Genomic DNA, 14747 nt, shown 5'->3' on the forward strand with positions numbered 1-14747 from the left:
TGGGATCGGGGGATCACTAGATTCCGATTGCTCGGAGGAGGATGAAACGGAAACTGTAGACATGATAAAAAGAAAATGTAAAGAAAGGAGAGGAAAGGATACCTGTTTGATCTCCAAAATGTGATTATAATCGAATAAGGGTGATTGCGTTTATAGGCGGGAGGTATTAAATCAGGATAGGTGATATTGCGTTTAACCTATCACGTCTAATCTTATTATATTACAGGCAATTTGAATTTCAAAATGACAGCTGTTATCCACTTACAACCATCATTTTGGGGGCAATTGTTATGGCACATATTTTTGTGCTGAGGATATATTATCCTTATGTGACTTTTGGATCAGTTATCCTTAAGATATGTTCCAGGTTATGCTGGATCATGATCCTCAGTACTTATTGTTCACTAACGGTTGTATTCTTTGAATGGTGTTGCATTTAGCAAGTCTACCCACTAATTTGTAGCTCAATGGAAATAGCACGTGGTCAAAGTGGATGCAACGGTTCAAAAGAGTAGTGGCGGATTTGAAGGGAAGTTAGTTAGCTTATTTTTTATATTTATATTGAGCTTATGATCGGCATAGAAACACACACAGTTTACACATAATTTTTACAACTTACCTGCATAGATTATACTAGCTTCACTCACTCACCTTAAAATTATTGTATTAACCGTTCATAAGCTCCAACCTTGTAACACTTTTTCTTGATTAATATAGTGGTGATCGACAATTGTCATCACCTGGGTTCTTGTGCCAGCGATCCTATTACGATCAAGGGCTTTTCCTCGTAACAAATCTCTGTGTTAGATCTTTATTTCGTTTACACAATTACCATTGTTATACAAGCACTCTACCTCACAAATTCAGATTTGGTTACATTATCCTTAAACCGATTTTTGACCAATATATATATATATATATATATATATATATTATAGAAAATAGTTCAAATAAGAATAAGGAGTTTCCTAGAAATGGTAAGAACCAACAAAATTTTGACATTTGGCATTATAAATGATGGTGAAAGAACAATTATAGGAAACTATGTCAGTTATTGGTAATTTTAAATCTCAAATTGATTAACATGATCCAATGTCTATGATATATTACTAGTCTTCCTAGGAAATTACTTATTTTTATGATAACCCTCCCCTATATATATATATATATACATATATATATATATATATATATACATATATATATATATATATACATATATATATATACATATATATATATATATATATACATATATATATATACATATATATAGACTATATATATATGTATGTATATATATATATATAGGGAGAGGATCATGAGAGAACTCCATTTTATGGAGAGAACTAAAGAACTAATAATGAAGTACTTTTAATTTAATTAAAAAAATATTTTAGTTTTTTTTTCTTTCATCCTTCTTATATGTTGTTATTCTTCATCACAAAAAAAAAAAATAAAAATAATAAAAATAAAAAAAATTAATGAGTAATGCATATATGCAATACACCGACTTTTTTTATAATGCATATGTGCAATAGTGTGCATTTTGATATTTGAAATAACGTTGAATAGCATATATATAGTTTGTTTGTATTGTTTATTTGCAATAGTGTTATATTATATACAAAAATTAAAAAAAATCGATATAGTGCATATGTGCATTAGTGTTGTATTACATATATGCGATAATGTGTTTTGAATATAATTACTAGTGTCGTATTTGCGTATATTTAATAGCGTGTATTGGATAATGCAATTGTGTTATATTATATGAAATAAAACACTATTGTATATATGCAATAGACATTAGTGCACATATGCACTACAGTACTACACCGACAAGTTTTTTTTTAAGTATCAATATCATCTTATTAGAATGAGGAAAGAAAAAAAAATCACAAAATAAATTTTTTTAAAATAGTTAAAAATAATTCTTTACTAGTTCTCTACTTCTCTCTTTAAGAGGAGTTCTCTCTAGATCCCACCCCTATATACATATATATTTATATATGTATATATAGATAGGATCAGGATCATGAGAGAACTTTTTTGAAATTGAGAACTATGAGAACCATTTTGGACCAAAAAATCCCAAAAATAAAAAAAATCATAAAATAAAAAAAACACAAAAATCAAAAGTAAAAAAAACCAGAAATTCTTATTTTATCATCCCGGTTTCATAAAAAAAACTCGGTTTAGCTAAATTATATACACATATGTATAATATATACATATATGTACATTTACATGTTTTTTTTGTACACATGTATATAATTTAAGATAAATGATACTGTACATATGTGTATATTACGTAACTAAAGATTATATAAAATTATACATATGTGTATAATACGAAGTTTTTTAAATTTTTTTAATGAAATCGGAATGAAATATAAGAATTTTGGTTTTTTAACCTTTTTAAAATTTTTATTATTTTTTGTTTTATGATTTTTTTAAAGGTGTTTTAGTGGTAAAAAATGGTTCTCAAAGTTCTCAATTTGCAAAGAGTTCTCTTAGGATTTATATATATATATATATATATATATATGTATATCTATATAGCAAAGTTATAATAAATGGGAATAAATTCATGAGAAGTGTAGGAAACAATATGGACCATTGGATCGAATATAACACATAAGGGTATGATGGTCTATATAGTTTTTTTTCTTTATTTTAGGAATTAAAATCACTAATTATTATCCTTCAAATTTTCAAGCTTCATTTAAATTATATTTATATCAAAGAAAATATAACCATAATTAATTGATTGCATAATATTCTTATTGCGAATTGCATAAATCTTTGTGAACCATGTTAGATTATTTCTACCTAATGTTGTTAATAATGTTGTTATTTGACTAACAAATATCATTTTCACACAATTTGTAATAATCCATAAACTTAATTTTCATTTTTTTCTTTTCTCCCATTTGTGGCTTTTTGTTTTGGATTAGTGGTTTTGCACGTTCAATTTATAACCACCATTCAAAATATGCATATACGTACCTATTGTCAACACAAAAAGGTTTTCTTGACAATGTGTTATAAAATTTTCGATTGAACTTATACATTTTGTAACAAAAATCTCATCCACCACATTTCTGTATAACAAACGAAACCATATAATTAAAATTACCATACATCAAAGGTTCAAATAGTCACCACACATTGTTTTGTTCAACAAACTGGAACAAAAGCCAAATATCTATAAACCATACCAATCTTCCAAACCATCAAACAAAGATATAGAAACAAGTTTATCACATAATACATGTTTCCCAACCACATAGTGTTTTTCCATTCAATCGTTTAAAAATGTTTGTAGGTGCCGTCATTTTTCTAGGTCAAACATATGCCACAAAAGCAGAGTCTTTACAGGTTCATTAAACACAAATAAATATATAGCAGTTTTTTTAAACTTAACACCTAATTAGCAAACTTTACAACTAATTATAAATTGATAATGAATTCCTTTTGTGTTAATTGCTTTTTGACCCTTCTTCCCACCTCCACCAATTCTCAAAATTGTATTATAAGCTATTCTCCAAGCTACACAAATCAACTCAAGCGGTATAAAATAACAAATCATGTTGCTGAACACATCGAGGTATAAAATAACCATTCAAATTGATGAACACGAAATGTATAACACTACCATAAAATTCTGTTACACCTAACACACTAATACACATCAACCGCTCAACAAAAAACACCTAAACTCTGGAATGTGTTTTATTATATTGTCCAAAAATCCCTAACTGTATAAACACTGAATACATAATAACACACCTAAACTAAGGAATGTGTTTTTTTCTTCTGTTAAAATCAAAACAAATTTACTTTGATAAAACAACAAAACATAACTCAAGACACTCACACACACAAAATAACTCCTGACTACCTGTTACACAATCCTAAAACATGAAATAAAAAAACATCCTACAATTATGGTGACTAGCAATTTTGAATACATCACACCAGTTAACAGTCACAGATACTTGAAACATTTAATTAACCAATCAATAAATTTAAAACCCTAGAATTTGGGGGGTTTTCTAAATGACGGTTAAATCAAACACAATAAAAAAGCCCCTTGATCCTTCATCAGCAGGAATACTTTCTACATCATCCGCTTAAATTAAACAAATTAACCAGAAGTTTTCTACACAAAACCCTCCGGTGATTAAATATTGAACGATTTAATAAAAAACACTCCGGTGATTAAGATGAAGAATTATTATGGATGGAACATGGTGGATTAAGTTAGATGAAGAACACACCATGTTCGTGATTACAATGAATTTCTAAAGAATTCGCGATTTACAATGGATGTGAGAGAAAGATTTATGAAATAGTTATGATGACTGCTAAAAAATAGGAGTTGTCATAGATGTGTCTATACGATATGGACTTTTATACCCTTTATCACTTGTATTATGTTATTAAAATAAGACAGAATTATAGAAATTGTCCTTTATGTTTATATCAAATTTCAGTGGTTGTCCTTTATATTTAAAAGTAACATAATTTGTACTTTGCGTTTCCAAATGTTACACCGTTTGTCCTTTAACACTAACCCAGTTAATTTTTCTGGTTAAATCTGATCATGTGACTTGCACATGAGGGCAACTTAGTCATTTTACCCATTTATTAACAAATATTATAATAATTAAAAGAAAATATTTATACATATATTATTTAACCTAACCCACTCCCTTCTCTCCAGTTTGAGTTCATCCAGAACCACCATAGCTTCATCTCCGGCGGGCTACCACGTCTTCTCCGACGAGCCACCAACACTGCCACTGGAGCCCACCACTACAGCTGCCCTACGCACCATTTTTTCTCTCCCCCTCTCTTTCCCCATCGCCGCCACCACCACCACCACCGCAGGTCCGCAACCCTCTCTCTCGTCACCTTAATTTGGACAGTGGAAGGCAATCGTCATTTAATGGAAGTCGATTCATCGAATTCCGGTTAATCAGAACCCTAATCGAAGCTCATTCATCGTCTTCCGGCCTAATCGAGAACCTAATCGGAGTCTATTCATATTATTGTGGCAAATTGCAACCCTAATCGAAGCTCGTTCACTGTGTTTCGGTCTAATCGAAGACATATGGATGCAATCAATAAAGAAAGACGGTGAATCTTGTTTTATGATTTAAAAATGGTGGAGGTTTACAGGTGGATGACGGGAGTTAAGGTTTCACCGTTTCAGGTAAATCGCGGGGTTGAGGGAAATAGCCATGATGTTGAGGGGACTGTCTTCTGGAGGCTCGTCTTCAACCCTAGTTATTACAGATCTTCAATAGTGGCGGTGGTAATGAATGATCTTCTGGTGGCTTCATCTTCAAAAGCGGTGGTAATGGAGGATCTTCCAGTGGATGACGGTCGGAGGTTGGATGGTGGATGGTGTTAGTGGTGAGGAGGTAGTGGGGGTGGATGAACGGAGAAAAAAAGAAAGAGAAAGAAAGAGATTTTTCTTCCATTTATGTATGTATATGTATAAACACATATATTTTTATGTATATTCTTTTAATTATTATAATATTTTTTTTAATAAAAGGGTAAAATGACTAAGTTACCCTCATGTGCAAGTCACATGATCAGATTTAACCAGAAAAATTAACTGGGTTAGGGCTAAAGGAAAAACGGTGTAACATTTGGAAACGTAAAGTACAAATTATGTTACTTTTAAAGATAATGGACAACCCCTGAAATTTGGTGTAAACATAAAGGACAATTTCTGTAATTCTGTCTTAAAATAAAACACACCTAAAATTTAAACAACTTTCCATCTAAACCATTGGATTACCCCATTTAACAAACCAGATTTCTTTGTACACTTCTTAGACACACTTGACTTTTTAGAATAACCTCACCATATATATATATATATATATATATATATATAGTCACCATATTGTTTTATTTGTAAATGGAGGCTTCTTATGCATTTGACTCGATTCACGGGTATGAGTCTCACCAAACCCAAATAGCCATTAAACGGGTTATACCATCTCATTAAAATAAAAATTAATTTCACCAAATATTTGATATGGAAATCCTATAAAATATGGATATATTAAAAATTAGTATCCGATTAAAAAAACATATTATTTATAATTAAGAAACAATTTTATGAAAAAAAAAATAAGCGGTCATGGGTCACACCAAACCTGAATAGGTTTTAAACCGGGTTATAACATCTCATTTATTTGTGAAACACTTTCGTCATCAAGTCCTAAGTATGTTATTAACTTCCTTGAGACAAATAAAATTAAAATTATATATATATATATATATATATATATATATATTGTGAAAGTCCTTTGAGAATATTTTGAAATTAATAACTTTGAGAACAATTTTGGACCACAAAAAACCTCTTCAAAACATATGTAAAAAAAATTATAAAACGAAAAAAACAAAAAACTTTAAAAAGTATAAAAAACCAAATATTTTATTTTTTCTTTCTGATTCGATAAAAAACCCTAATTTACACATATGTATATTTTTATCTAATCTTGATTTACATAATTTAAACATATATACATTATCATTTATCTTAATTGTATATCTTACAATACTATTAAAGCAATACAATGTTATGACATTCAACTAGGGTGTCCACATCAATGTCACATCATTGCCACGTCACATATTTCCTTTCTTATTATTGCCAAATTGATGTACATAGAAATATACATTTTTTCGGCGTCAAATAATCTCTAAAAACTGCAATTTCTATCAAATAACGTAGCATAAAAGAATACTTATCATAATAAAACATAATTTCAAGTGAAACCAAGCCCCAAACAAAGAAACGAGCAAAAGACGAAGAAAAACAGAAGAAAACACAAGAAAAACAAAGAAACACGCCCCCATGCCTGAAGAAACACGCCCCCATGCTTCTGAACACAAGAAAAGACAAAATCTGGAAGCAAAAGCACGGGACCGTGCCTACCAATCACGGGACCGTGGACGAGAACACAGAAAAGACAAAGAAGAATTAGCACATGTCACTAAAAACCGCGGGGTCGTGCCCATCAACCACGGGGTCGTGGCCACCTTTCAGAAAAGACAAAATAAATCTGGCACATGTCATAAAAATACACGGGGGGCGTGCCTACCAACCACGGGGCCGTGCCTCACACTCCAGATTGCCTATAAATAGAGGCTCTTGTGCCATTTGAAGAGTGTGCCTTGAAAAGAGTTCTATCCGGTTTTCACTTATAAAAACACACACTAACACTCTCATTGAAGTTCTAGTGAAGAGTTTGAAGGCTTGGAGGTCATCACCATCAACCATCATTACCATCATTAAGAAGGAAGATTCATCTACAATTGGTTAGATTATTCCAAGTTTAATCATGTATTTGTTATCATCATTCATCTTAATGTTTATCATCATGCTCATTATGAGCTAAACTCCTTTTACCATCTAAAATCTATGAAGAAGCTTTGTTTTACTTGATAATTAATCAAGACATGTGATTTAGTCTAGTAAAGTACATGGTTATATTACAATTATCTTTTGATGAGAAATGTTTCAGCATCTTAAAACACTAATTCAAAGTTGGTGGTTTTCAATTCTATTGGCAATCTTTCATGATCGATTCATGTTCTTGAAATATAGAAATACTTTGATACATTATCGAAATATGGATCCTTATATTGTACTTAGAAATGATGAGATATAAGTTATGATGTATTTCTCTAAACCTTGGTAATCCGAAAATGGCTCTAATTAGGATATCAAATTAGTTAAAGAAATCATATGTTAACGGAATGTGTAATTATAACCTACATAAATCAACCAAGGGGAGGTTGTGTGATGAATTATAACCACCCGAAGTTGTTAGAATTGGTATTTGAGAAATCAAAGTCAATCCTAATCTTTCTACTTTACGAAACTACTTGCCAACTTAAATTGACATCATTGAGATGGTATGGCATTAGGAAAGGGTGGACTTTAAAATGCGCATGTTATTTCCTTAGTGCCAAAGATGCTCACTTAAGGTTCAAGGAGCTATCTATCATATATTACTATGGCAAGTTTATCATATGTCTAAATATTAATTATCAATGTTAAAATGGAGTGGATTCTTGATCTTAGATGGTAACCTTCGCATAATTGAACAACTCGTTTATAATCTTTTGTCTTGGTCACCTATATATATTATATATTAGTATTTACATTTTATAAAAAGTTCAAAATTAACCCCAAAATGATTAAAACCTCCGATTAAAGCAAAACAACGATTTATTATTAGAAACCTTTGTGTCCATGGATCGATACTTGGTTCTTACCAATACTATTCTACATATACGATTGGTACACTTGCTTATTTTGTGTGTGTTTAGTCTTTGTAGAAATCACTTTTATATAAATTTAAAACACGACCATGTGCAAAAGCTACTCATTCCATCTCTATCATATTTAACCGCACGCGCAGCACACATCACAAATCATCTCAAAACTCTTTTTTATTAAATCAAAAATACTTGAAAAAGACCGGATTCGAACCTGGGTGTGAAACCAAGATAAAAGTTTTAAGAGAATCCCATATAGCCATCCCACAAGACTCTAATGATGTCTTGCTCTAGAAAAACAAACATATATACTTTGACATATGGTGTGGTGTACATGTCCTATAAATGAAAAAAACTAAAAATTAATCCTAAAAAGGAAATGAATCCAATATATTAAATGGTTCAATTCAATAAAATAAATACAAAATCTTGAGAAAATAATAAAAAAATGGATATTAACCCAAAAATGGAAAAACCCATATTATATATAAAAATTTGTTTTACACACACACACACACACACATATATATACACATACACACACACTATTATTTATTACGTCATCCGGGTCAATATCCGGTCCGCCCTCCCGGGTCGGTCCGACCTATGACCCGGTAAGGAGTCCAGGTCGACATCCGATCCGGATCTGAAAAAATTGCATACACCATATTTAATCCATAAGATTTTCCAACCCTAATCATTATAATCTCTCTCTCTCTCTCTCTCTCTTTCTTTCGGATTATTACCTCCACCGTATCCTATATTCCGGTAATGTAAATGGGATTAATCGTTTTTCAGTAAGGTTATATTTTAAACTCTAATGGCCAACAATATTACATGATTTTCCGGTAAGGTTATATCTTTTTCCGTTGAGGTTTTATATTTATTTTAATTGTTATATGATTTTTTTATAATCTCTTTAGGTTGTTTATCAAAATCCAAGATTGAATTGATATTTTGAAGTTATTACGGTTTTCCGGTAAGGTTTTATTTGCTACTCTAATGTCCGATTATCATATTATTCCTTATTTAATTTACAATTGTTTTTGTTTTCCGCTTTTATTTGTATTTATATTAATTATTGTATGATTTTCTTATAATCTCTTTAGGTTCTATATCAAAATCAAAGATACAATGGAGATTATTCCTATTTTTGTTTTTCCGGTAACGCGATTCAAATATTCTGGTTATCAATTAGAACATCAATTTTACATTTGTTTACATAATTCAAATCTTCCATAATTGATACTTTTTTTGTTATGTGATATTAATATTAATATTTAATTTTATCATTTCAGGTTATGTCACCAACTCTTATTATAGTTTTCATCTGTGTGTAGCACATGCTTTCATTATTAAGCATTTTATTATTTTAATGGTATATTTAATTTGGATGATATTGTTTTTTTAAATTTTCAGGTGTTGAAGCAAAATTAGTTTCTTTTGTTAGAATATTTAAAGAAGGTGGTGGTTTAATATGAAAGAACATGTTTAGGTCTTTTGTTGATGTTTTTTTGTGGTTTGGTGTACACTAACTTATTGTAACTTTAAACTTATAATATATAGACATTGTAAATGGTTAAAGTTTTGGTCCGAAAGTTGAAAAAGTTTTGTGTTGCTTGAATTTTTTTGTTTAAATTTATTATGTTTATTGACATGTTTTTCCACCCATGCGTAACAAGGGCCTATACCCTAGTATATGTATAAATAATAACATGTATAAAATTAAAAAATAAGCATTATACATATATGTATAATTTTGTTAAACCGGTATTTTTTTAGAAACCGAGATTAAAGATAAAAAAAATTGGTTTTTTTACTTTTTTTAATTTCTCATTTTTTATGTTTTATAATTTTTATTTAGTTTTCATAAAAAAGAGTTTTTTCCAATATGGTTTTCAAAGTTCTAAATATTAAAATGTTAATTGTTTTAGTCAAACATCGATTAAGGATAATGCAACAAAATTTGTAAAGTGAGGTTTAGTGCTTGAATGAAAATAACGATTATGAAACGAATGTAAGCAATAACACATAGATTTGTTGCGGGGAAAAGCCCTTGATTTTGGTCGGATCGCCGGCACAAAAACCCCGGGTGATGACAAATCGTCTATCACCACTTTATTAATCAAAAACAAGGTTACAAGGGTGGAAGCTATGATTAGCGATTAAAAAGAATACTATGTGTGTGTATACTGCTAGAATTACAGAGAAATGTCGTGTATGCTGCTGTGTTATGTGTCTCATGTAAACCCTAGCTGATCAAGCTTCATTAAATAATAAATTAAAAATAACAAGAAGTCTTATTTTTATGCCACTACTCCACTAAAAGCTTCTACACATCTTTAACCACGTGCTTGACCACCTGGATGGCTAAATAATAGCTTAGACCATGTCTCCAGTCGTTATACCTGCCAATATATAAATATACCGTTAGTTAGTAATAAGTACTGAGGATCCTTGATCCTGACAGAATCTGTGTCACACCCTCAAAATCCACTAATGGAGTTTTACCGTCAGAGGTTGTGGACTAACATGATCGGAATCATTAGTTATATCAAACACCATAATTAAAGTTTTAAAAACAACCAAGACATCAAGTCTTAAGTAAAGATGCGGAAGCGTAAACTATAAGGTAAATAGTTACGTCACACAGGATGACTTAAAGCAACAGTTATTATGACAAAATTTAAAAGAAGTTTAAAGCATAGGAGTTCAGTGAATGCATGTCCTATACCGCTCACCCGCCTCGGCTACCTGAGATAAACATACTGAAAGTGTCAACACAGTGTTGGTGAGTTCACAGGTTTAAGTAAAGTAAGCGTTGCGTTTTAGCGTTACCATACAGTGTTATGTCAATATATATCAATAGGTAGCTAACCTATCAAGCATGTATTACTAAGTGTTCGACATCGAAGCTGACTGTTTATACGATTGCCTTGCCACCATGTCAACCACAACCATGGTAATGTGTTAGCCAAAATTACACCCACTTGACCTACAGTCGAGTTTAGAGTTGGGTGGGGTTAGTCAAACACAGTAGTACTACTCAACACTGACTCGCTATTATCCAATATTAACCGGTTCGAATGTTCAGAAGGACTTAGTTGGTTTGTTTCCACTTAGCCTTACAAGTGATATATAAAGAGTAAACAAAATCTAAAGCGTTGGAGTATGTTATCTCCCCCTAATAAAAGCGTTAAAGGGTAAAAGGGGCCGTAAAATTCACTGTTTGCGAAGTTATCAAAAATCCTAGAAAAGAGTGCGTCAAAGAAATACTCACTAGTGATCTAAAAACCAAAATGAGATTTCTAAGTGTTTGAACTAAGAGTGAGTCTCTAGACTCGACACATAAAAGTTATGCATGAGATGTGTTCGTGTTACGTTTGTGAAACAAGTGCGACTCGACAAACACGTTGGTGATAAGTTACAGGTGTGAACAAGTATAGTATTAAGTGTTACTACGGTACATCATCAGTAAAATATCTAGAACAAGGGCAAATATGCCAAACACATTGCAAATATCGGTCAAATAGTCAATTTTCATGTTTAATTAAAGAATTCAGTAGCTAAGTTACTGAGACAGATTTTAACACATCAAGATTACTCTATTTCACTAATCATAACATGTAGATAAAATCACTAAAATTCATCACAAAATAACACGTGAGTTAGGTTTCTAAAAATATTTTTATTATATTTTTATTACATACGGTTTTATCAAAAGAATCAAAACAATACAGTAAGCACACAACAGTCATTATCACGCGCAAGAAAACGTTCTTTACTATTTCCGTTACATGGTTAATCCAATTAATGCAAGGCCAATTGGGTTAGATTTCACACTCAAATTATTAACTTCCAGAAGTGGAATAAACTCAATTGGTATGGTCTTTTTTGAGATAAACTATTTACAAAACAGCCTATAAGAAGGCTTTCCGAATCAGACTTGCGCAACAAATTTGTAAATTAATAAAAACTGACTTCCACACGTCCAAAAATTACAAACTTAGATTCTTTAGAAACTAGACTCGACCTACTACATCATAGAATCAATAATAACTTCAAAACATATCATTAAAATCAAGTTACAGCCGTTTTAACATGCAATTATGATTCCGTCCAACATCAGTTTTCACCAAAAATTCAACAAACTACTAATCTATGAACAAATAACCATGCATATAACCCTTACTCATCAATAATCAATATATTTAAAATTTAGGGTTTATGAGAATCATGTGTAATAATTCATACTAATCAATGGAATAGGTTAAGAGAGTGTTTAGTTACCTAGTTAATACCTTAAAACTCTAAACAAGCTTGCAAGGATGATTGTGTGTGTGTATGTGTGTTGTATGTTTCGGTCGAACAAGGGACGGGGGGGGGGGGGGGGGGCTGCCGTCGTAAGAGGGAGAGGGAGAGAGGGAAAGGGTTAGGGTTTGTGTTATTAAGTTGTTTATATACTAATTAATAATTTCACATGTTACAACTTGCACCCTCAACTTCTATTTAGTTTAATTCTAGCACAAACTAATCATTTTCATCCATAATATGATGTTATACATGAAAGCACCAAATTACAAATAAAAATAACACGTATTTGTACCAAGTACTTGTTTATAATATTTATTATTTGTTCACCAACGGTTTGAGTCGACTCGTGTGTGATTCGGTGAAACTCCGCAAGACTTTTTGTGTACTGATTGTCATGTGTCATTTAACTCTAATTAAATGCAATGAGAAATGCGTTATCTGGAATGACATAGTTCGTGTGAGCTTGAGTTTGAAGTAAAGGAGTTCGGATTAACGGAGTTAACCTGAAATTGACGAGTGTCACTTCATTCCCATGTTGAAAGAATTTTCGACCCGGAAATTTGTGTCACGTCGCGATGGCTGCCTGAAAAAGGCAAAAATTTTCAGTTTGTCACATCATCCCTATGTAGAAAGAAATTTCGTCCCGAAATTTAATTCATACCTCTGGTGTTTTCTGATGGTTTGTCGGCTTTCGCGGTTTTTGGTGCTTGGTCAACCCTTTGAAGAGGTGAGGACACTTTTTCATCATTTGATCCTCGCTTTCTCAAGTGAACTCTAGTCACGTCTCGAGTTCCAACGAACTTTAACGATAGGAATCTTACTGTGTTTGATTTTTTTGGTTTCCCAATCCAAAACTTTGATTGGTTATTCGATGAAGCGTAACTGTTCATCAACTTGTAATTCGCCCAATGGAACTGTTACTGTTTCGTCAGAAAGGCATTTCTTCAGGTTGGATACATGAAAAACATTGTGTACGCCGCTGAGTTATGCTGGTAAATCCAATCGGTACGCTACCGGGCCGATACGTTCAGTTATTCGGAATGGGCCAACTTATCGTGGATTGAGTTTGTTTCGTTTCCCAAAATGAACTACACCTTTCCAAGGTGAGACTTTCAGTAAGACCTTGTCATTCACTTGGAATTCCCGAGGTTTTCGGCGCTTGTCGGTGTAAGGTAGCGATCCCGTGCTGCTGCCATGCTATACCGGATTTGGACAATCATTTCTGAGGTTTCAAGTACTAATTCAGGACCAGTGATTTGGCTATCACCCACTTCGGCCCAGAAAAGAGGCAATCGACACCTTCATCCGTACAACGCTTCAAACGGCGCTGCTTTAATGCTGGCGTGGTAGCTGTTAATATACGAAAATTCTACCAGGGGTAAGTGGGGTTCCCAACTCTTTCTGAAATTCAATACGCATGTACGCAACATGTCTTCCAAAGTTTGAATGGTGCGTTCACTTTGCCCATCCGTTTGAGGATGGTATGTTGTGCTCATATCAAGGCGGGTGCCTAGCGCACTCTGTAGTGACTTCCAAAAGCGTGAAGTGAAACTGGGGTCTCGATCGGATATGATTGAAACAGGAACTCCGTGTCTAGCCACTACTTCTTTCATGTAGATGTGAGCCTGTCTTTCCATTCTGTCTGATTCCTTGATCGCTAAGAAATGTGCAGATTTAGTCAGCCGGTCAATGATCACCCAGATGGCGTTTCATCCCGTCGGTGTTTTGGGCAAACCCGTGATGAAGTCCATGGAAATTTGTTCCCATTTCCACGTTGGGATTCCCGGTTACTGTAACAGACCAGATGCTTTATGATATTCCACCTTGACTGTTGCACAGGTTAAACATTTGCTCACGTAGGTGGCAATGTCAGCTTTCATGTTCGGCCACCAGTAAAGTACCTTCATGTCATAGTACATTTTGTCTGAGCCAGGGTGAATGGAATATCGGGACTTGTGTGCCTCGTCCATCACCAGATTTCTCAAGTCTCCATATCGACGGACCCAAATTCGGTTTTCGAAATATCGAACCCCGTCCGATTTGGTTTCAAGTTGTTTATCCATGCCTCGCATGAGTTCTAATGGGAGGTTTTCGTCTTTCAAAGCTTCGAG

The sequence above is a fragment of the Bidens hawaiensis genome, unplaced genomic scaffold (genome assembly GCF_021521415.1).
Source record: "Bidens hawaiensis isolate Kalapana, Puna unplaced genomic scaffold, B.hawaiensis_p1.1 tig00004126_1, whole genome shotgun sequence".
In the NCBI taxonomy this organism is placed as follows: domain Eukaryota; kingdom Viridiplantae; phylum Streptophyta; class Magnoliopsida; order Asterales; family Asteraceae; genus Bidens; species Bidens hawaiensis.